Raw genomic sequence first — 21795 nt, 5'->3', positions numbered from 1 at the left:
GCTCCAGAGGGCTCATTCCAGGCCAGTCCCGTCACTTGCAAGAAGAGGAGTTGGACTAGACTAGAGATATTAAGTCTGGGGGCAGGGGTTTAAATTAGCAACTCCAGTCCATAGATTTCAACTGATTTTCAGAAGGTCCCTGATTCACAAAAGGTTAATCAGCACCAACCAGGATCGTTTCCTAGCCCCTCCCAGAGTGGATATTTAGAGTGCTAGGCTTCAAGAAATGGCAGACATCGAGCTCAGGTCGTGGGATTCGGAGGGCCAAGACAGCCACTTAGAATCATTTTCTAGCAGAGGCGAAAGGGGCTCAGCTATCGGCAACCCTATTTTACAGAGGGAAAGCTGAGGTACAGTCAACTCAAGTGACTGTCCTAAACCACGGGGTCAGAAGATAAGTCTGACTTAGAATCCAGGCCTGGCACAGGGAACACTGGTCTGCACTGGCCGAAAAGCCCCTTCAATCAGGCCGTCGCCTGGGAAGGGCAAGACATTTGTGGCCACAGCGCCAGGAGCCCCGCTGGTTATTTCTTGCTTGCTGAATGTCAAAAATCCAGGCCGCTTCTCACAGCAGCCTCCACTTGTCAGACCAAATCAAGGCATCCACGCGTCAAGCAGGCGAATCAGCTGCCTCCAGCACTGGCCTCGCTGCGCCCGCCCAGCGCGGTGCACCTGACCTTGTCCGGATGCAGCCGGCCAGCGAGCCCCGCCCCCGCGCCCAGGGCGACTGCTCCCACCTGCAGCCCCCGCGGTTTCTCCGTGTGGAGCCCGCTTGGCAGCCTGCCTTGGCCGACTGTGACCACAACGGACAGCCTCCCACGGCCTTTGACCCTAGAGAGGGATTGGGTAGAACCCTCTGCCTGCTCTCTGTTCCGGTTTGGAATTTCCCACCTTCACTTGCTTTTCTTCTCAACACACTTCTCACCCTGCAGCCCAGTTCCTTTTTAGGTCCAAATCAGCAAGCTTGTTTGTGTCTGCAGAATCCTGTTTCACAGCAATTGCAAGGCAACACTAGTCCTGAGTGTCTGCTGTTAGTTTGTGTCCCAACTTCTCTTCATTGAATATTGGAGCAACTGCTGGCTAGGCTTTGGATACAGCAGACTGACCTTGACCCTCAGGGAGCCCACAGTCTTCTGGGGGAAGAGAAGGTGATGTTTTAAGCTGTGATTTGATGGTTGCTATGGAGTTTGCTAGAGGAAATGGGGGTTGGGGGCAAGGATCATTGCAGGCAGAGAGAACACCGCAAGGTGTAAGGCCTGAAAGAAGGCAGAGGGGCCACCCAGGTAAAGAGAGGGGAGCAATTAGCATGTGATGAGTTGGGAAAAAGCCAGAAAGGGACTTGTGAGCCAGAGAAAGGAATGTAGACTTTATCCTGACAATACAGGGCTTTGGAGGGGGTTTTACCATTTGGTTTGGTTTTGTTTTTTTGTTTGTATGGTTTGCCTTGGAGGGTTTTTAACAAAGAAGTGACCAATCAGATTTGATTTATAGGTGGGCCTGGAGGTCCTGTAAGTCCCAATATAGGGTCAGTAGCAGCATTTTCAAGTGCAGGGGCTATGTTCTCCCACTTGGGGCTCAAATTGGGGCTCCTACTTGGGGTGATTTCTTCACCCCTTCCCTGATGCTTTTTTCCTACACCCACCCCCACTGTGACTGGTTTGTTCTTTGGCGTCCTACTGGCCCTTCCTAAACTTTAGCCAAGATACTAGGTTGACAGTATTCCCAATCTACCACCCTGTTTTCAATCATTTATTTACTCATCTCACTTATAAGAAGTTGCTATATGCCAGGTGTTGTGCCAATCACTGGGGGGTGTGGAAGGGAAGACTCACATGTTTCCTGATCTCAAAGAGCTCAGAATTTGTCCAGTAGTCCCTCCACTTGCCCATGCACCAGAATCCTCTGTAAAGTTCTGAAAAATACAGCTGATTGAATATCACTGGACTGACTAAATTGGAATCTTTGGAGGTAGGTTCCATGGAGCCATATTATTAAAACTCCCCTCCAGGTAATTCTGCTGAGCAGTTAGAACTACTGATCTTGGGAGGGATTTCTCTGATGGCTGTTTGTCTACATGGTCGATGGGGAGAACAAACCCAGAGTCTGGCTCCTAGTCATAAGACAGTCAGAAATCACTAGGAAGGAAGACAGGGGCAAGCTCAGTCCACTGGACCTGTAAGCCTGGGACCTGCTGACATGCCTGCAGAGAAACAGGAGGGGTAGCGGCGGTGGGTAAATGGAAGGGCGGGGTAGAATGTATTTGGATGGTAGGGTGGCTGTGCCTGCCTAGAGTGGACAGTGCTTCTTCCTCAGCCTAAATTGTATCAATTGTCCAGTTAGAAAGCAGGAGACCAGCTTTCTGGCTTGTTGACATAAAGACTCCTTTTCAGCACCACCTTGATCTTCATGGTCAAGACCTAGGGATGTTCACACTGACCGGTTTCAAATGGTGACTGTGATGAGTAACTAACAAATCAGCAAGCATGTTATACACGACCCACAAATCTCTACCAGTTATGTCTGAGTACTGGGGCAAACTAAAGCAAAGGGAGTCTGTTAGCTCACTGTTCCCAGAAGTAGACCCCATAAGTATAACCATCCTCTGGGGGATTCCAGGAAGGTGCTATCCTGTCCAATCATGTCTGGAATCTCACATCCCCAAGGATGGGTCTTCAAGGGGTTTGAAGGATTGGATTTCCAGTTCCACTTTCTGTCTCTTGGCAACGACTGTTCTGAGAAATCTGTTAAGTATTTATCTGTTGAAAGCTTACTGTTGGCCAGGTACTGTGAAGCCTCAGTGAATATATGTACAAGCCACTTGGGAAGATAAGACACAATTTTGTGTAAAAGTAAATAAATACAGGACTTAGATATTCCCAGACCAACCTAGAAGAACTGGCTTGTGGTTGACTGGGGTTTTGTATCCTGACCACTTACTTGCCCAGTGTGTATTTGAGTGCACTATATTCCGGGTCATTTGCAGACATGTAAGGCATAGTCTTTGCCCTCAAGAAGCTCGCATTCCAATAGGGAACACAGAATGTATCAGTATGGATATATAGCAAATAGTGTAGGCTGGGACGAGAGAGTGATTCAGTATCTGCTTTAGCATCAATAGGGCTTGTCCTGAAATATCCAACTTTTTTTTCCCATACCCTAGACGTCTTTTGGGAAGACAGCTCTGATCATTTCGGGATTCACCTTATTGGAATTAGTGGTCAGGACATTACAGCCACTTCTATCACCATTATCAAACTTTGTGGTCTAGCCCCCGTGCTGGATTTCACTTCTCTCTCCATTCCTGTACATCACCTCCATTTCAGGTATACACCCATCTCTTCTACCAGGAACTGAGTCACTTTGGGTGGGAAGGTGATACAAAGAGAAGAAAAATGAATACCTGATCATCTCCAGAAAAGGGGTAAGGTGAGTGCCACTTAACAGTAGAGTCTCCTATATGCCAATTGTGCAAACTGTTCATGGGCGTTTGCTCTTCTTTTAATCACTTCCCAGAAATACTGGTGGTTTAAAATGACAGAAATCAGGACCATCAAGCCTAGAGAAGTGGGTGACAAGTGATTTCCACCTGGACAAAGTCACTGCGTCCCTGTGCAGAGGCAGGTGCCCTGACCCCAGCCTGAAAGCTGAAGTTGGCTCAAAGGAGGCAGGTAGGAGGCCACTTCGTGTCTCACTGAGAGGAGGCAAGCTGTCTGGCTCCTGCTTAAAAACCTACGTGCGATTTTGTGATTTTTTAGTCCCGACAACAGGTAATTACAGAGGCTTTGCCTGGCCCGGGGGGGGGGGGGGGGGGGGGAGGTTGCGGAGAAGCTTCTCTCGCCACAGCAACCTTGGTGCACGGCCTCTATCGCATCTGGAGGGAGGTGCAGTCAAGCACTCAGGCCCCCCTCGCTGGTCACGCTCTTGGCTTCTTTGCATTCCTAGCTGGGAGACACCTTTGTTCCCATCTGCCTGTCTGAGGCTTGAGCAGCGGTCCTCTTCAGGTGCCCATCTCTGCTGAATCCTCCTTAGTGGAGGGAGGGATGGACGTGGGGGAGGAAACCCTGAAGACACTCTCTTCACTGTCTCAGTACCCAGTACTTTTCCACTCGGAGCCCTTTCCCCAGCCTTCTCCTCCAACCTCAGGGTCCATAAAGCTGCCTTTTCCTCAGGGGCTTCCTCATGAGCAAGACAAGCCTCACATCTACACTGATGCAGCTGCCCCTGACTGGTATGCAGTTCCATGGCAGAAAATGGAACAGGAGATGGGCACCTTCTCTGATTTTAGACTCTTGCTTGTACTGTCACAGTGAGTGATTAAAGGCTTGTTGCTTTAATTGGCTACTCTGACTCCTGACAGCAAAGCCCTCTCTCCCTCTCTCTGAGCTGAGCTCCTGACAGGAGGGACTCCTCAAGCCCCCTACCCAGTGGGGAGCACACACTTCAAGCATGGCCCCATTTCTGGTGGAGGCCATGTTCCTATTTGAGTTCTCCACTCCGTTTCTCTGTCTCTCTCACTCATACACAACAGTACCTGAGGACAAAAAGAAACCCAGAGTTGCCACGGGGGGCTGGAAGGGAATCAGTAGGAAAGAGAGGAATAATGAAGCAGGCCCTGGCCAGATCCAGACTCAGAGACCAATTTCTTTCATCTATGCTACAGAGGAGGAATCAGAGTTGGCAAGGTGAGTGACTTCGCTCTGGCCACCCAACTAAAGCCCAGGTCCTGATGATTTCCAGGCTGCCTCCTTGATCTTGCAACCTCCTGCTACAGGTTCCGGGCAGGGCTGCGTCTCTGGGTGCCCAGGACTGTGCCCTGCCCTCTGTAGTCTGTCCTCTGAGGAGCCTCAGCCTCACTGGGGAAAGGGAGACTAGAGCAGGGCTCTAAACTTTGAGCAAGCTCACCATCAGTCACCTGGAGGGCTGGGTAAAACACAGACCGCCAGCCCCACTCCCCGAGCGTCTGATTCAGTAGATGTGGGGTAGGGTCTGAGAATTTGCGTTTCTAACAAGTGTCCAGGTGTGGCTGATGAGAACCGCTGGGCTAGACTATGAACAGCCAAAAAGCAACAGAGAAAGAAAGAATGGAAACTAAGCAAAGGAAGGAAGAAGGGAAGGGGTAGGGGTGACATCGTATCAGGGCAAGAAATGAACCTGAAGGGCTGGGCCCTGGGAGGTTTTCCTCTTCCTCAACCTCCCTGATCTCAGGCTTACCCAGAAGTTTTCACAGTTTCCTTTAAACCCCTCCCCCACCCTCTGCGCTCTGGCCCACAGGTGAGGGCAAAAGCCCCACTTAAATGAGAAGCCTTAGAGCCTGCGCTTAAAAAGCTCTGAGGTGGCTTCTCTTCCAACACCGTTCATCCTCGCTTCCTTGTTGCGATGCAGCAGGCTGCTCAGCTGCCAGCTACCCATGAGCCTCAGGTCCTGAGGATAGAGTCCTGGAGGGTGGTTGTAGCTAACTTCCCCATCTTTCTCTGGCTGCCCCCGTGCATTCACAGGAGCCCTGGAAAGCCCAGAGAAAGGTAAAGGCGGGGGGGGGGGGGGGGGGGGGGGGGGCGCACATTACGATAGGATGGGTGGAGGAATTAAAAACCACAGCTCACATTGACTCAGCTCATGTTTCAAGTTCTCCTGAATCATCAGTGAACGCGGACTTCAGGTCTGAATGTGGGTCATAAATGTGTTTGAATGTAACAGGATAGAGTGAGCCAGATACACAGGAGAAAAAAACCAAAACTTTCAAGTGGGTGTGAAAAAAACGACCCACCTCTCCAAATCTGTTAGCTGTTTGATTAGCTCCCGTTGGCTGTGGGAAAACCAAGGCACAAATATTATGTCCGGGGGCCTAAAGCTGTTCCAGCGACAGCAGGAGGAGGACTAGAGAGTAGTCGACGCAAAGGCAGACAGCAGGAACCCTCCGCCCAGAGAAGAGGCACTGGGGGACCCTGGACGGGGTGAGGCCAGCTGGAGGCCCCCCTCCGGCTGCCTAGTGACCCACAGAGCACCAACTGACAAGCAGCTGCTGTGAGCTTCTCTGCCCCAGGCTGGCTCTGCAGGTAAGAGGCTGTTCTCAGGTTGAGGAAAATACAAGCCTTGCCACTCAGAACGTAGAGACTTCTGCCTACTTTCATTGTTGCTATGAACTCCAGAAAAAAAAAAAAAATCGAAATAGTGAACAGATCTTCTGTTTCAAAAGACTGAAAATATTTCCAAAAGACTTGGGGCTCTGAGATCTCTCCTCTGCCTGTTTCTCCAGCCCCAGGGGTGGGGAGCTACCATGCAGCCCCCCCCCCCCCACACACACACACACACTTTAGTCCCTTTCAGAAAAGCCTGTGTGTGGCTAGGGGTTGTTTCTCCCCACTGGAGAGGAGGCGGGTGATGCCTTGGACGTGCTTCCTTAAAGCCACAGGGAAAGAGTTTTCTGATTCACCACCAGCTGCTTCCTGGAATTGCAGCGCAGGGCTGGCAAATGAATGGTGTTTTTCCAAGGTGATCCAGAGCTGTTACAACATTCCTGTTCAATACCCATCAGACCTTCCTGTAAGTCAAACCAGAAAGTTACCCAAACCATGCATTCCTGAGCAGTCAAGCACACGAGATTCCAGACACACTGTTTCCAACATGCCTCCATATCCCTCTGGAGACTTGAGGTCCAGTCACCCCCACGACCTCTGGACTTCCCTAGTGGGGCCATGCATTTGTCTGGCTGACATTGGAGTCATGTGGAAGCCTATGTACGGCTCCCAGTCATCCGGGAAGTGCAGGACTGTCCTGATTCCCCTAATAGGACTGTCAGCTGAGAAAGGAGTGGAGCCTTGAGCTTGCTTTGTTCTGCATTTCACAAAGACCCTTTCTCTTGACCTGCCCAGCTCTCCAGCTCGTCTGAATAGAAAGCTATCTGGTCCCACACTGAATCGGTATTGGCTTTTTGTCAGAAATAAGGCACTGGTTTGGGAGTGCCCCTGATTGACCCTTGGTCTGCACGCGCTTGCTCTCTCTCTGTCTCTGTCTCTGTCTCTCTCTGTGTCTGTCTCTCTCTCTCTCTCTCTCTCTCTCTCTCTCACATAAAGGAGGCATGAAGGAGAATCCAAGTCTCTCTGCTGCTTTTGACTGTAGAGGCTTTCACTTGGGATGTACAGAGAGGGGAGAGGAGAAATTCTGGACTTGTTCTGCCTCTGAGACAACACTGCAGTGGGAAACATGAAAAAATAAACCTACTTGGTTCTACTTTCCTTATCCCTTCCCCAGTAAATGGAAAGCTACTCAGAGTGGATGATGTGTCTGGGGAATAAAACAGATGGAGCTGAGGACTGGGGCCTGCTCTTAACAGTGACTGAACTCCAAGCCTCCTCTAGGATGAACTGGAATAAGACCTCCCCCACCTTCCCCCTCCCCCTTGACTGATGGCTTATGGAAACTTTAGTTGGGAAATGCTGACCAAGCTGAAGGCCCCTGCTTTTAAACCCAATTCCTCAGTTATGGCAAATATAACTATAATTTGCACGGAGAGTTAAGAGTTTACAAGGTATCCTATTTTTATCCTCGTCACAGTCTTCTGAAGTAGGTATTATTATTGCTGTTGAATCAGTAAAGACAGCCAGGTTTGGGAGGGTTGGCCCAGGGTGAATGCGGAGTCAAGTTTTACATCCATGTCTCCTGACTCAAAGTCCGTATTCTTCAGAAGCATGGCATGATTGGCTGGGAAATCGTATTTTCTAGGGTAAGGTGAGCCAGCTAAAGCAGAGTTGGAGGATTGTGATTGGTGTTTGGCTTCTTTGACAGGTGTTTCCTGTTGAGTGCAGGCTGACTTCAATCTGTGACACGGGCCGGACCGCTGGGGCAGCATCTGTTCTGTGGGTCCCGGTATACGAATTAGCTTTCTCAAGGCACTAACATTTTGAGAAGATACAGATTAAATGGAGATGTCTGCTGAGCCTGTGGCTTTGTGGCAGTGTTGGTCTGCAATAGGCACATGTGATATTGTGATTTACAATATATATTTGGTTTGTGATCCATTCCTGGCACAGAGCTCCTAAAACACTTGGAATTTCCTGTGATAGCAATGAAGGTGTCTTTTGTGATGTTAATGGGGTGATTTTTTATTTTTTTTGAAGACCTCTAAGGACAGGACTGCTTGCCAGTGGAACCAACTACCTAACTAGAGAGTTGGAATGTCCAGTCTCACTCCTCCCCCATCCCTCCTATCCTCCCTCCAGTGAGAGGAGAGGGGCTGGAGATTGAGTTCAGTCATCAATGACCAATGATGTAATCAATCATGCCTACTTACTAAGGCCTCCATTACAAACCCAGTGAGCTTCTGAGTTGGTGAATACTTGGAGATCTGGTGAAAGTAATGCACTCTGAGACACATGGAAGATCTGTACCTTTCCCAACACCTTGCCCTATGTATATGTCTCTTCTATCTGGCTGTTCTTGAATTATATCTTTTTATTTTTTATTTTTTGAGAGAGAGCATGCACGCATGCATGGGAAGGGGAGGAGCAGAAGGAGAGACAGAAAATCTGTCCCCTCGCTCAGCGGGGAGCCAGCATGGGGCTCTATCCCATGATCATGAGGTCACGACCCAAGCTAAAATCAAGAGCCCGATGCTTAACCAACTGAGCCACCCAAGCACCACATATCCTTTTATAATAAACCAATAATCTAGTAAGTAAAAGTTTCTCTGAGTTGTGTGAGCTGTTTTAGCAAATCAATTGAAACCAAGGAGCAGGTAGTGGGGACTTCCACCCTATAGCTTATTGGTCAGAAGCACAGGTGATAATCTGGACTTGCAAGTGGCATGGGTGGGGCAGTCTTGGCCTTAACCTGTGGGAGCTGACTTTACCTCCACATAGATAGTGGCATAAGTGACTTGCTTTGTAAGACCCTCAGCTGGACTTGCTGGGAATTACCCCCCTCATCCAAATTCCTGACCAGAATCTTAGTGGTTCTTACAGGGCTCATGCCAGTGCAGTAGCTCAGGAAGAGCACAACAAACAGGGAAGCGTGTCTTATGTTCTCTGTGTATCTGTATAAGTTGCAAAAGCTTTTTATTTCCCCTAAGGAATATTTCTTTTTTGAGGAGTGTTAATTCAAAATGTTATTGTCTATTAATAATTTTACTATTTTTTTGAGGTACGCTTGACATGACCTATTGGTTTCAGGTACACAAAATGATTTGGTGTAGTGTATGTTGTGAGATGATTAGCACAGTTAGTTAATATCCATCACATAGCCTCAACTTTTGTTTTTTTCCTGTGATAAGAAATTTTAAGATTTGTGCTCTTGGCAACTTTCAAATGTACAATACAGAATGGTTAACTATAGTCACATGCTGTACATTACATCCCCAGGACCTGTTTATCTGATCACGGGAAGTTTCACCCATTTCACCATACTGCCTGCCTCTGGCAACCACTAACTGCTCTCTGTATTTTTGGGTTTGGCTTTTGTTGTTGTTTTAGATTCCACGTATAAGTGAGATCATACAGTGTCTTTCTCTTTCTGACTTATTCCACTTAATACCCTAAGGTACATCCATGTTGCTGCAAATGGCAAGATTTTACTACTTTTTTATGGCTGAATGATACTCTATTTTGTGTGTGTGTTTGCCTCTCTTATCCATCTACCTGTTAATGGACATTTTGGTTGTTTCATGTCTTGACTGTTGGGAATAATGCCACAGTGAATTAACATGGGGTATATGTATCTCTTCAAAATAGTAATTTTGTTTCCTTCACGAAAATGCCCAAAAGTAGAACTGTTGGATCATATGGTAGTACTATTTTTAATATGAGGAACCTCTATATTTTTTTTTCATAGTGGCTACATCAGTTCACATTCTTGCCAACAGGGCACCGGGTTTCCTTTTCTCTACATCCTTGCCAACACTTGTTTCTTGTCTTTTTTTTTTTTTTTTTTAATGTTTATTTATTTTTGAGAGTGAGAGAGAGAAAGGGAAACACAGAATCCAAAACAGGCTCCAGGCTCTGAGCTGTCAGCACAGAGCCTCACACAGGGCTCGAACCCATGAACCACGAGATCACGACCCGAGCCAAACTGGGACACTTAACTGACTTAGCCACCCAGGTGCCACTTGTCGTTTTGATAATAGTCATACTAGCAGGTGTGATGTGATCTCCTGTGGCTTTGATTTGCACTTCCCTGAAATTTGTGATACTGAGCACCTCTTTATGGATCTGCTGGCCATTTTGTATATTTTCTTTGGAAAAATGTGTATTCAGATCCTCCGCCCATTGAAAAAAATCAGGTTGCGGAGCACCTAGGTGGCTCAGTCAGACTCTGGCTCAGGTCATGATTTCACAGTTAGTGAGTTCAAGTCCATATGCGGCTCACCACTGTCAGTGTGGATGGAGCCTGCTTCGGATCCTCTGTTTCCCCCTCTCTCTTTCTCTGCCCTTCCCCTGCTTGCACTCTCTATCAAAAATAAAATAAAACATTTTTTAAAAAATCAAGTGTTTTTTTTGTTTGTTTGTTTTTTGCTATCAAGTTGTAGGAGTTCTTTGTGTATTTTGGATATTACCCCCTCATCAGATAGAGGACATGCAAATATTTTCTTCTGTTTTGTAGGTTGCCTTTCCATTTTGTTAATGGTTTCTTTTAGTATAGAGAACCTTTCAGTCTGATGGAGTCCCACTTGTTTATTTTCACATTTGTTTCCTTTGCTTTGGGGTGTCAAATCCAAAAACAATCGTTGCAAATACTGATGGCAATGAACTTACCCCTGCCTCCCCCCCACCTTTTTTTAAGGAGTTTTAAGGTTTTCAGGTATTACATTTTTTTTTAACCCATTTTGAGTTGGTGTGTGTATGTATGTGTAGTATAAGACAGTGACCCAGTTTCATTCTTTTGCTGTGGCTGTCCAATTTTCCTAACCCCATTTAGTAAAGCGATTATCCTTTCCCTACTGTATTTGCTTGGCTCCTTTGTCATAAGTTGAACATATATGGTGATTCCCATTTATAGGCTCTCTGTTTTACTCCATTGATCTATCTTTTTATGCTACTACTTTACTATTTTGATTAGTATAGCTTTTTCTTTTTTTTTAATGTGAAAGTTATTGTCAAATTGGTTTCCATACAACACCTAGGGCTCATCCCACCAGGTGCCCTCCTCAATGCCCATCACCCACTTTCCCTTCCCTCCCACCCCCCATCAACCCTCAGTTTATTCTCAGTCTTTACGAGTCTCTTACGGTTTGCCTCCCTCCCTTACTTTTTTTTTCCTTCCCCTCCGCCATGGTCTTCTGTCAAGTTTCTCAGGATCCACATAAGAGTGAAAACATATAGTATCTGTCTTTCTTTGTATTACTTATTTCACTTAGCATAACACTCTCCAGTTCTATCCATGTTGCTACAAAAGACCATATTTCATTCTTATTGCCAAGTAGTATTCCATTGTGTATATAAACCACAACTTCTTTATCCATTCATCAGTTGATGGACATTTAGGGTCTTTCCATAATTTGGCTGTTGTTGAAAGTGTTGCTATAAACATTGGGGTTCAAGTGCCCCTGTGCATCAGCACTCCTGTATCCCTTGGGTAAATTCCTAGCAGTGCTATTGCTGGGTCATAGGGTAGGTCTATTTTTAATTTTCTGAGGAACTTCCACACTGTTTTCCAGAGTGGCTGTGCCAGTTTGCATTCCCACCAACAGTGCAAGAGGGTTACCGTTTCTCCACATCCTTGCCAGCGTCTATAGTTTCCTGATTTGTTCATTTTAGCCACTCTGACTGGTGTGAGGTGATATCTGAGTGTGGTTTTGATTTGTATTTCCCTGATGAGGAGCGATGTTGAGCATCTTTTCATGTGCCTATTGGCCATCTGGATGTCTTCTTTAGAGAAGTGTTTATTGGTGTCTTCTGCCCATTTCTTCACTGGATTATTTATTTTTCATGTGTTGAGTTTGGTGAGCTCTTTATAGATTTTGGATACTAGCCCTTTGTCTGATATGTCATTTGCAAATATATTTTCCCATTTCATCGGTTGCCTTTTAGTTTTGTTGATTGTTTCCTTTGCTGTGCAGAAGATTTTTATCTTCGTGAGGTCCCAATAGCTCATTTTTGCTTTTAATTCCCTTGCCTTTGGAGATGTGTTGAGTAAGAAATTGCTGCGGTTGAGGTCAGAGTTTTCTCCTGCTTTCTCTTCTAGGGTTTTGATGGTTTCCTGTCTCACATTCAGGTCCTTTATCCATTTTGAGTTTATTTTTGTGAATGGTGTAAGAAAGTGTTCTAGTTTCATTCTTCTGCGTGTTGCTGTCCAGTTATCCCAGCACCATTTGTTAAAGAGACTGTCTTTTTTCCACTGGATATTCTTTCCTGCTTTGTTAAAGATTAATTCGCCATACTTTTGTGAGTCCAATTCTGGAGTCTATTCTATTCCATTGGTCTATGTGTCTGTTTGTGTGCCAATACCATGCTGTCTCGATGATTACAGCTTTGTAGTAGAGGCTAAAGTCTGGGATTGTGATGCCTCCCGCTTTGGTCTTCTTCTTCAAAATTACTTTGGCTATTCGGGGTCTTTTGTGGTTCCATACAAATTTTAGGATTGCTTGTTCTAGTTTAAGAAGAATGCTGGCGCAATTTTGATTGGGATTGCATTGAATATGTAGATTGCTTTGGGTAGTATTGACATTTTAACAATATTTATTCTTCCAATCCATGAGCACGGAATGTTTTTCCATTTCTTTGTATCTTCTTCAGTTTCCTTCATAAGCTTTCTATAGTTTTCAGCATACAGGTCTTTTACATCTTTGGTTAGGTTTATTCCTAGCTATTTTATGATTCTTGGTGCAGTTGTGAATGGATCAGTTTGTCTTTCTATTGCTTCATTATTAGTGTATAAGAATGCAACTGATTTCTGTACATTGATTTTGTATCCTGCGACTTTGAATTCATGTATCAATTCTAGCAGACTTTTGGTGGAGTCTGTTGGGTTTTTCACATATAATGTCATCTGCAAAAAGTGAAAGCTTGACTTCATCTTTGCCAATTTTGATGCCTTTGATTTCCTTTTGTTGTCTGATTGCTGATGCTAGAACTTCCAACACTATGTTAAACAACAGAGGTAAGAGTGGACATCCCTGTCATGTTCCTGATCTCAGGGGAAAGCTCTCAGTTTTTCTCCATTGAGGATGATATTAGCTGTGGGCTTTTCATAAATGGCTTTTATGATGTTTAAGTATGTTCCTTCTATCCCGACTTTCTCGAGGGTTTTTATTAAGAAAGGATGAGGAATTTTGTCAAATGCTTTTTCTGCATCAATTGACAGGATCATATGGTTCTTATCTTTTCTTTTATTAATGTGATGTATCACACTGATTGATTTGCGAATATGGAACCAGCCCTGCAGCCCAGGAATGAATCCCACTTGATCATCTATTTGCCGTCTACAGGAGACTCCTTTTAGACCTGAGGACACCTTCAGATTGAAAGTGAGGGGATTGAGAACTATCTATCATGCTACTGGAAGTCAAAAGAAAGCTGGAGTAACCATACTTACATTAGACAAACTAGACTTTAAATTAAAGGCTGTAACAAGAGAGGAAGAAGGGCATTATATAATAATTACAGGGTCTATCCATCAGGAAGACCTAACAATTATAAATGTCTATGTGCTGAATATGGGAGCCCCCAAGTATATAAAACAATTAATCACAAACATAAGCAACCTTATTGATAAGAATGTGGTAATTGCAGGGGACTTTAATACCCCACTTACAACAATGGATAGATCATCTAGACACAGAATAAATAAAGAAACAAGGGCCCTGAATGATACATTGGATCAGATGGACTTGACAGATATATTTAGAACTCTGCATCCCAAAGCAACAGAATATACTTTCTTCTCAAGTGTGCATGGAACATTCTCCAAGATAGATCACATACTGGGTCACAAAACAGCCCTTCATAAGTATAAAAGAATTGAGATCATACCATGTACACTTTCAAATCACAATGCTATGAAACTTGAAATCAACCACAGGAAAAAGTCTGGAAAACCTCCAAAAGCATGGAGGTTACAGAACACCTTACTAAAGAATGAATGGGTCAACTAGGCAATTAGAGAAGAAATTAAAAAAGATATGGAAACAAATGAAAATGAAAATACAACAATCCAAATGCTTTGGGATGCAGCAAACCCTTTGGGATGTCCTAAGAGGAAAATACATTGCAATCCAGGCCTATCTCAAGAAACAAGGAAAATCCCAAATACAAATCTAACAGCACACCTAAAGGAAATAGAAACAGAACAGCAAAGACACTCCAAACCCAGCAGAAGAGAAATACTAAAGATCAGAGCAGAAATAATATAGAATCTAAAAAACTGTAGAGCAGATCAATGAAACCAAGAGTTGGTTTTTTGAAAAAATAAACAAAATTGAGAAACCTCTAGCCAGGCTTCTCAAAAAGAAAAGGGAAATGACCCAAATAGATCATGAATTAGAATGGAATTATTACAACCAGTCCCTCAGAAATACAAGCAATTATCAGGGAATGCTATGAAAAAATTTTATGCCAACAAACTGGACAACCTGGAAGAAATGGACAAATGCCTAAACTCCCAGACACTTCAAAACTCAAACAGGAAGAAATAGAAAATTTGAACAGACCCATAACCAGTGAAGAAATTGAATCAGTTATCAAAAATTTCCCAGCAAATAAGAGTCCAGGACCAGATGACTTCTGTGGGGAATTCTACCAGACATTTAAAGCAGAGATAATACCTATCCTTCTCAAGCTGTTCCAAAAAGTAGAAAGGGAAGGAAAACTTTCAGACTGATTCTATGAAGCCAGCATTACTTTAATTCCCAAACCAGACAGAGACCAAGCAAAAAATAAGAGACTATAGGCCAATATCCCTGATGAATATGGATGCAAAAATTCTCAACAAGATACTAGCAAATCGAATTCAACAACATACATCTTTTTAATATAGTTTAAAATCAGCGACCATGATGCCTCCAGCTTTGTTGTTCTTTATTGAGATTGGTTTGGCTATTTGAGGTCTTGTGTGGTTCCATACACATTTTAGGATTATTCCATATCTGTGAAAAATGCCATTGGAAGTTTGACAGGGACTGCATTCAATCTGTAGATTGTTTTGGGTAGTGTGGACATTTTAACAGTACTCTTCAAATCCATGAACATGGAATATCTTTCCATTTATTCTTCTTCATTTTCTTTCAACAATGTCCATAGCTTTCAATGCATGGGTCTTTGATCTTCATGGTTAAGTTTATTCCTAGGTACTTTTTTTTTTTTGTTTCTGATGCATTTGATGGCGGAGGGTGGGGGGAGTTTTCTTTTTCAGATACCTTATTGTTAGTGTACAGAAACACAATTAATCTTTGTTGATTTTTGTACCCTACATCTTCACTGAACCTGATTATTCTAACAGTTTTTTGGTGGAGTGTTTAGGGTTTTTCTCTATATAATATGTCATCTGTAATAGAAATAATAATTTTACTTTTTCCTTTCTGATTTGTATGTTTATTTCTTTGTCTTGCCTAATTGCTATAATTAAGACAACCAGTGCTGTGTTGGATAGGAATGGCAAGAGTAGGTATTCTTGTTTTGTTCCTGATCTTAAGAGGAAAAGCTTTCAGTTTTTCACTTTTTAGTATGCAGTTAGCTGTGGACTTGTCATATATGTGGTCTTCATTATGTTGAGGTACATTCTCTCTATACCCAATTTGTTGAAGGTTTTTATAATGAAAGGAGGATGAATTTTGTCAAATGCTTTTTCTGCATCTATTCAGATGATCATATATGACTTATATTCATTTTTAATGAGGTGTATCAAATTGGTGTTGTAGATGTTGAACCATTTTTGCATTCCTGGAATAAATCACACTTGATCATGGTGTATGATCCTTTTAATGTATTGTTGACTTCAGTTTGCTTATATTTTGTTGGAGACTTTTGCACCTGTGTTCATCAGGGATATTGGCCTGCAATTTTCTTTTCTTACAATGACCTTCTCTGGTTTTGGTATCAGGGTAATGCTGGACTCATAAAATGAAATTGGAAGTGTTTTTTTCCTATTCTAGTTTTGGAAGAGTTTGAGAAAGATTGATACTAATTCTTTAAATGTTTGATAGAATTCACCAGTGAAGCCATCTACCCTTACACTATTGTTTGAGAACTCTTAAATTCTTGGTTTGGGGTGCCTGGGTGGCTCGATCAGTTGAGCGTCTGACTTTGGGTCAGGTCATGATCTCACATTTCATGAGTTCGAGCCCCGCATCAGGCTCTATGTTGACAGCTCAGAGCCTGGGGCTGGCTTTGGATTCTGTGTCTCCCTCTCTCTCTGCCCTCTCCCCACTCACACTCTGTTTGTCTATCTCTCAAAATAAATATTAAATTTATTGATTCACCCCCTTACTAGCAATCTCTTGGTTTAAGACTTTCTGTTTCTTCATGATTCAGTCTTGGTAGGTTGTATGTTCCTAGGTATTTATCTGTTCTAGGTTGTCCAATATATTGGCATATACAGGCAAACCTCAGAGATCTTGTGGTCCAGACCACTGCAATAAAGAGAGTATTGCAGTAGAGTCAAATGAATTTTTTTGTTTCTCAATGCACATAAAAGTCTACACTATACTATAGTCTATTAAGTGTGCAATAATATGTCTAGAAATGCATATACTTTAAAATATTGCTTAAAAAATGCTAACCATTATCTGAGCTTTCCACAAATTGTAATCTTTTTGCTGGTGGAAGTTCTTGCTTTGATGTTAGCGGTTCCTGACTGATAGTGTGGTGATTCCTGAAGGATGGGGTGGCTGTGGGAATATCTTAAAATAAGTCAACAACGAAGTTTGCTGCACTCACTCTCTGCCTTTCACAAATGATTGCTCTATAGCATGTAATGCTGATTGAAAGCATTTTATCCACAGTAGAACTTCTTTCAAAAATGGAGTCAATCCTTTCAAACCCCACCAATGCTTTATCAACAAAATCTACGCAATATTCTAAATCCTTTGTTGTTGTTTCAATAAACTTCACAACATCTTCACCGGGAGTAGATTCCACCTCAAGAAACTACTATCTTTGTTTATCTATAAGAAGCAATTCCTCGTCCTTTCAAGTTTGATTTTGTAGAAATTCAGGCTCTACTTTAGGCTCTACTTCTAATTCCAGATCTCTTGCTATTTCCCTCACATCTGCAGTTACTGCCTCCACTGAAGTCTTGAACCCCTCAAAGTCCTTCCTGAGACTTGGAGTCAACATCTTCCAAACTCCTGTTAATGTTGATATTTTTTGACCCCTTCCCATGAATCACAAATGTTCTTCATGGTATCTAGAATGGTGAATTCTTTCCAAAAGGCTTCCAAGTTACTTTGCCCAGATCTATTATAGGAATCCCTACCTATGGTACCTATGAAATACATTTCTTAAACAATAGTTCAATTTCAAAATTACTTCTTGATCCATGAGCTGCAGGATGGATTTTGTGTTAGCAGATATGAACAATAACCTTAACTGCACTACTCTTGGGTGAGTAGTCAGTAAATGGTAATATTTTGAAAGGAATCTTAACAGCAGGTCTCAAAGTGGGTTCAAAATGTTCAGTAAACCACGTTGTAAACAGATGTTTGTAATATAGACTTAGCTCTTCTATTTATAGAGTACAGGCACAGTAGATTTAACATAATTCTTAAGAGTCTCTAAGATTTTCAGAAGAGTCAATGAGCATTGGTTCAACTTAGTTACCAGATATATTGGCTCCTAACAAAAGAGCCAGCCTGTCCTTTTGAAGCTTTGAAGTCAGTCATTTGCTTCTCCTTAATTTTATTTATTGAAGTATACTTGACACACAATGTTACATTAGTTTCAGGTGTAAACATAGTGATTTGTGTAGCTACTGTCACCATACTGCCCTATTACAATACCATTAACTATATTCTCTATGCTGTACCTTTTATCCCCATGTCTGGAATGAGTTTCTTTGTATTCCAGGTGCCCTTTTATTTTTTTAATTTAAATAATTTTTATTTGAGTAAAGTTGATACGATGTTACATTATTTTCAGATGTGCAACATAATGATTTGACAAGTTTATACATTATGCTATGCTTACCACAAGTGTAGCTATCATCTCTTACCATATAACATTATTACAATATCATCGATTATATTCCCTGTGCTGTGCTTTTTATCTCCATGACCTTCATTCCATAACTAGAAGTCTATCTCCTACTTCCCTTTACCAATTTTGCCCATCTGAACACCCCCTTCCCCTCTGGCAAGCATCAGTTTGTTCTCCGTATTATAGGTCTGATTCTGTTTTGTTTTTTCATTTTTGTTTTTGTTTTGTTTTAGATTCCACATATAAGTGAAAGAATATGGTATTTGTGTTTCTCAGTCTATTTTATTTAGAATAATACCCTCTAGGTCTCCAGTTGTCTCAAATGGCAAGATCTCTTTTTTATGGCCAATGTTCCATTGTGTGGAATCTATCAATGGACATTTAGGTTGCTTCCATATCTTGGCTATTGTAAATAATGCTACTATAAACATATAGGTGCATATATCTTTTCAAATTAGTGCTTTTGTTTTCTTTGGGTAAAAATCTAGTGTACCACCATTACCATTACTGGATCATAGGGTTAATTCTATTTTTAACTTTTTGAGGAACTTCCATACTGTTTTCCACAGTGGCTGCACCAGCTTGCATTCCCACCAACAGTGCAAGAGGGTTCCCTTTTCTCCACTTCCTCACCAACACCTGTTGTTTCATCTCTTGATTTTAGCCATCTGACAGGTGTGAGGTGATATTGTGGTTTTGGCCTGCGTTTCCCTGATGATGAATGATGTTGAGCAGATGTCTTTTCATGTGTCTTTTGACCATCTTATGGCTGTTTGGGCAAAATGTCTCTTCAGGTCCTCTGGCCATTTTTTTTTTCATGTTTATTTATTTGAAAGAGAAGGAGAGCAAGGGCATGGGTGGGGGGAGAGGGAGAGAGAGAAAGAGGAGAGAGAGGAGAGAGAGAATCCCAAGCAGGCTCTGCACTGTCAGCACAGAGCCCCACACTGGGGCTCAGTCTCACAATAGTGAGATCATGACCTCAGCTGATATCAAGAGTCCTACTTAACCACTTGAACTGCTTAACTGGATTGAGCCACCTAGGCACCCTGTCCTCTGCCCATTTTTAAATCAGACTGTTTGTTTTTTTGGTATTGAGTTGTAGAAGTTCTTTATATACTTTAGATTTTAATCCCTTTTTGGAGAAATCATTTGTAAATATCTTCTCCAATTCAGTAGGTTGCCTTTTTGTTTTGTTGATTCTAGTTGCCCTTTTAAACCACAGCTTTTTCCTGTGCCCCAGGGCAGATGAATCTGCTCTTGGTCCCTCAGTATTCTCCCTCCCCACTACAGTTCACAGCATCCAGGGTGGGGATTCACTTTGCTAATGTGTCTCTGTCTCGTCATTCTCTATGTGGTCTTTCTATCTTTCCTTGTTCAGAAGCCGTTCAGTCTGCCCTCAATTTTCTGTCAGGAGGAACTGCTCTCAATAGGTGTTGATTTGGTGTGTTTATGGAGGAGGTGAGTTCAGGGTCTTCCTGTGTCACTGTTTAGGACCAGAAGTCTCCTGACTTCTCCTCTTCAACTATAAGGGTTCTACATCATGCCTTCTTCCGAAAGAAGGCTGTTTCATCTACATTCAAAATCTGTTGAATGTAGCCACCTTCATTATCTAAGTTAGGTCATCTTGGCAATTTGCTACAGCTTTTACATCAGCACTTGCTTCTTCATTTTGTGCTTTGATATTATGGAGCTGTCTTCCTAAACTTCATAAAGCTCTTCTAGCTTCAGACTTCTCTTCTGCAGCTTCCTTATCTCTCTCCGCCTTCTCAGAACTCAAGAGAGTAATAGGCCTTGCTCTGGATTAGGCTTTAATTTAAGGGAATGTTGTGGCTGGTTTGATTCTCTACCCAGACCACTAAAATTTTCTTCCTATCAGCAATAAGACTGTTTTGTTTTCTTATCATTCATGTGTTCACTGAACTAACACTTGTCATTTCCTTCAAGAATTTACCTTTGCATTCACGCCTTGGCTGTTAGGCTGAAAGCTAGGCCTTTTATACCAGTCTTGGCTTTCCATATGCCTTCTTCACTAAGCTTAATAATTTCCAGCTTTTGATTTAAAATGAGGGATGTGTGGCACTTTCTTTGACTTGAACACTTGGAGGATGCTGTAGGGCTCTTAATTGGCCTGGTTTCAATATTGCTGTGTCTCAGGGAATAGGGAGGCGGAAGAAGAGGGACCGAGTTGGGGAAACGGCTGGTTGGTGGAGCAGTGAGAACACATACATTGTTTGCCATCTTACATATATATATATATATATGTTTATATATATATATATATATTTATATATATATATATGTTATGTATATATATATATGTTATATATATATATGTTATATATATATATGTGTTATATATAACATGGTTTGTGGGGCCCCAAAACCATTAGTAACATCAAAGATCACAGATCACCATAACAAATGAAATATTTCAAACTTCTTCACTTATGTTACAAGAATTACCAAAATGTGACACAGAGACCTAAAGTGAGCTAATGTTAGGAAAAATGGTGCCAATGGACTGGCTCAATGAAGGGTTGCCATAAACCTTCAATTTGTAAGAATAGAACATCTGTGAATCTCAAAGTGAAGCGCAACAAAATGAGCTATACCTGTAATTGTTCATAATAGTCCCTTACGATCTTTTGTATTTCTTTGGTATCACTTATAATGTCTCCTCTTATTTTATTTGAACCCCCTCTTTTTTTTTTTTTTTTGAGTCTAAAGTTTTGTCCATTTTTTCTCTCTCTCTCAAAAAAAAAAAAAAACAAACAAAAAACCTCTTAGTTTCCTTAGTATTTCCTGTTGTCTTTTTAGTCTCTATTTCATTTATTTCCAGCCCTCTTTATTTCCTTTCTTTCTAACTTTGGGCTTCATTTGTTCTTGTCCTAGTTCCTTCAGGTATAAATTTAGGTTGTAGGAGCTCTTTTTTGTTTCTTAATGTAGGGGTTTAGGACTTAGAAATTCCCTCTTAGAGGCATGCCTGGGTGGCTCAGTTGGTTAAGTGTCCAACTCTTGATATTGGCTCCTGTCATGGTCCCAGGGTCCTGGGCTCAAGCCCCACATCAAGCTCTGCGCTGACAACATGGAGACTGCTTGGGGTTATCTCTTTTCCTTGCGCTCTGCTCCTCCCCCATTCACTCTCACTTGCTCTCTCAAAATAAATGAACCTCAAAAAATATATACATAAGAAAAATTTCCTCTTAGAACTGCTTTTGTTGCATCGCATAAGTTTTGGTATGTTGTATTTGCGTTAATCATTTGTGTCAAGGTATTATTTATCTTTTGATTTCTTTGACCCGTTGGTGGTCCAGAAGCATGCTTAATTTCCATATATTTGCGAATTTTCCAGTTTTCTTCTTAGGGCTGATTTCTAGTTTAATGGCATTGTGGTCAGAAAAAAAGTGCTTGATACTTACTAAGATCTGTTTTGTGGCCTAACATATGCTCTATTCTGGAGAATGTTCCATGAAAGAGTGTGTATTCTCTTGCCTTTGGGTGGAATGTTCTGTATATGTCTGTTAAGTCCATTTCATCTAATGTGTCATTTAAGGCTAATGTTTCCTTATTGGCTTTTTTTTTTTTTTTTTTTTTTTTTGGTCTGGATAACCTATCTATTGATATAAATGGGATATAGAAGGCCCCTAAAATTGTATTGCTATATTTTTCTCCCTTTAGA

The 21795-nt window shown here is 42.4% G+C and overlaps 2 long non-coding RNA genes across 4 annotated transcripts in view; both read left to right on the top strand.

Moving 5' to 3' along the window:
• The first annotated feature begins 617 nt into the window (after nt 1-617).
• LOC109268364 (uncharacterized) overlaps nt 618-21795 on the top strand; it is a 79037-nt gene continuing 57859 nt past the window's right edge. Inside the window, exons 1-2 of one of the 3 annotated variants that reach the window (XR_002080610.2) lie at nt 618-1148; nt 3324-3426. This is a non-coding gene — a long non-coding RNA (uncharacterized LOC109268364). Of the gene's footprint in view, nt 1969-3323; nt 3427-21795 lie in introns of all 3 variants that reach the window. The other 2 variants (XR_002080613.2, XR_002080611.2) reach the window with 2 other exon arrangements.
• On the top strand, nt 5559-8081 carry LOC109268366 (uncharacterized). Its single transcript, XR_002080614.2, has 2 exons — nt 5559-6053; nt 7783-8081. It is a non-coding gene; the product is annotated as an uncharacterized LOC109268366 (long non-coding RNA).

This window comes from Panthera pardus, unplaced genomic scaffold (assembly GCF_024362965.1).
Source record: "Panthera pardus isolate Hobbes unplaced genomic scaffold, ASM2436296v1 HiC_scaffold_24, whole genome shotgun sequence".
NCBI lineage: Eukaryota > Metazoa > Chordata > Mammalia > Carnivora > Felidae > Panthera > Panthera pardus.
This window is presented reverse-complemented; position numbering and strand designations above follow the sequence as displayed.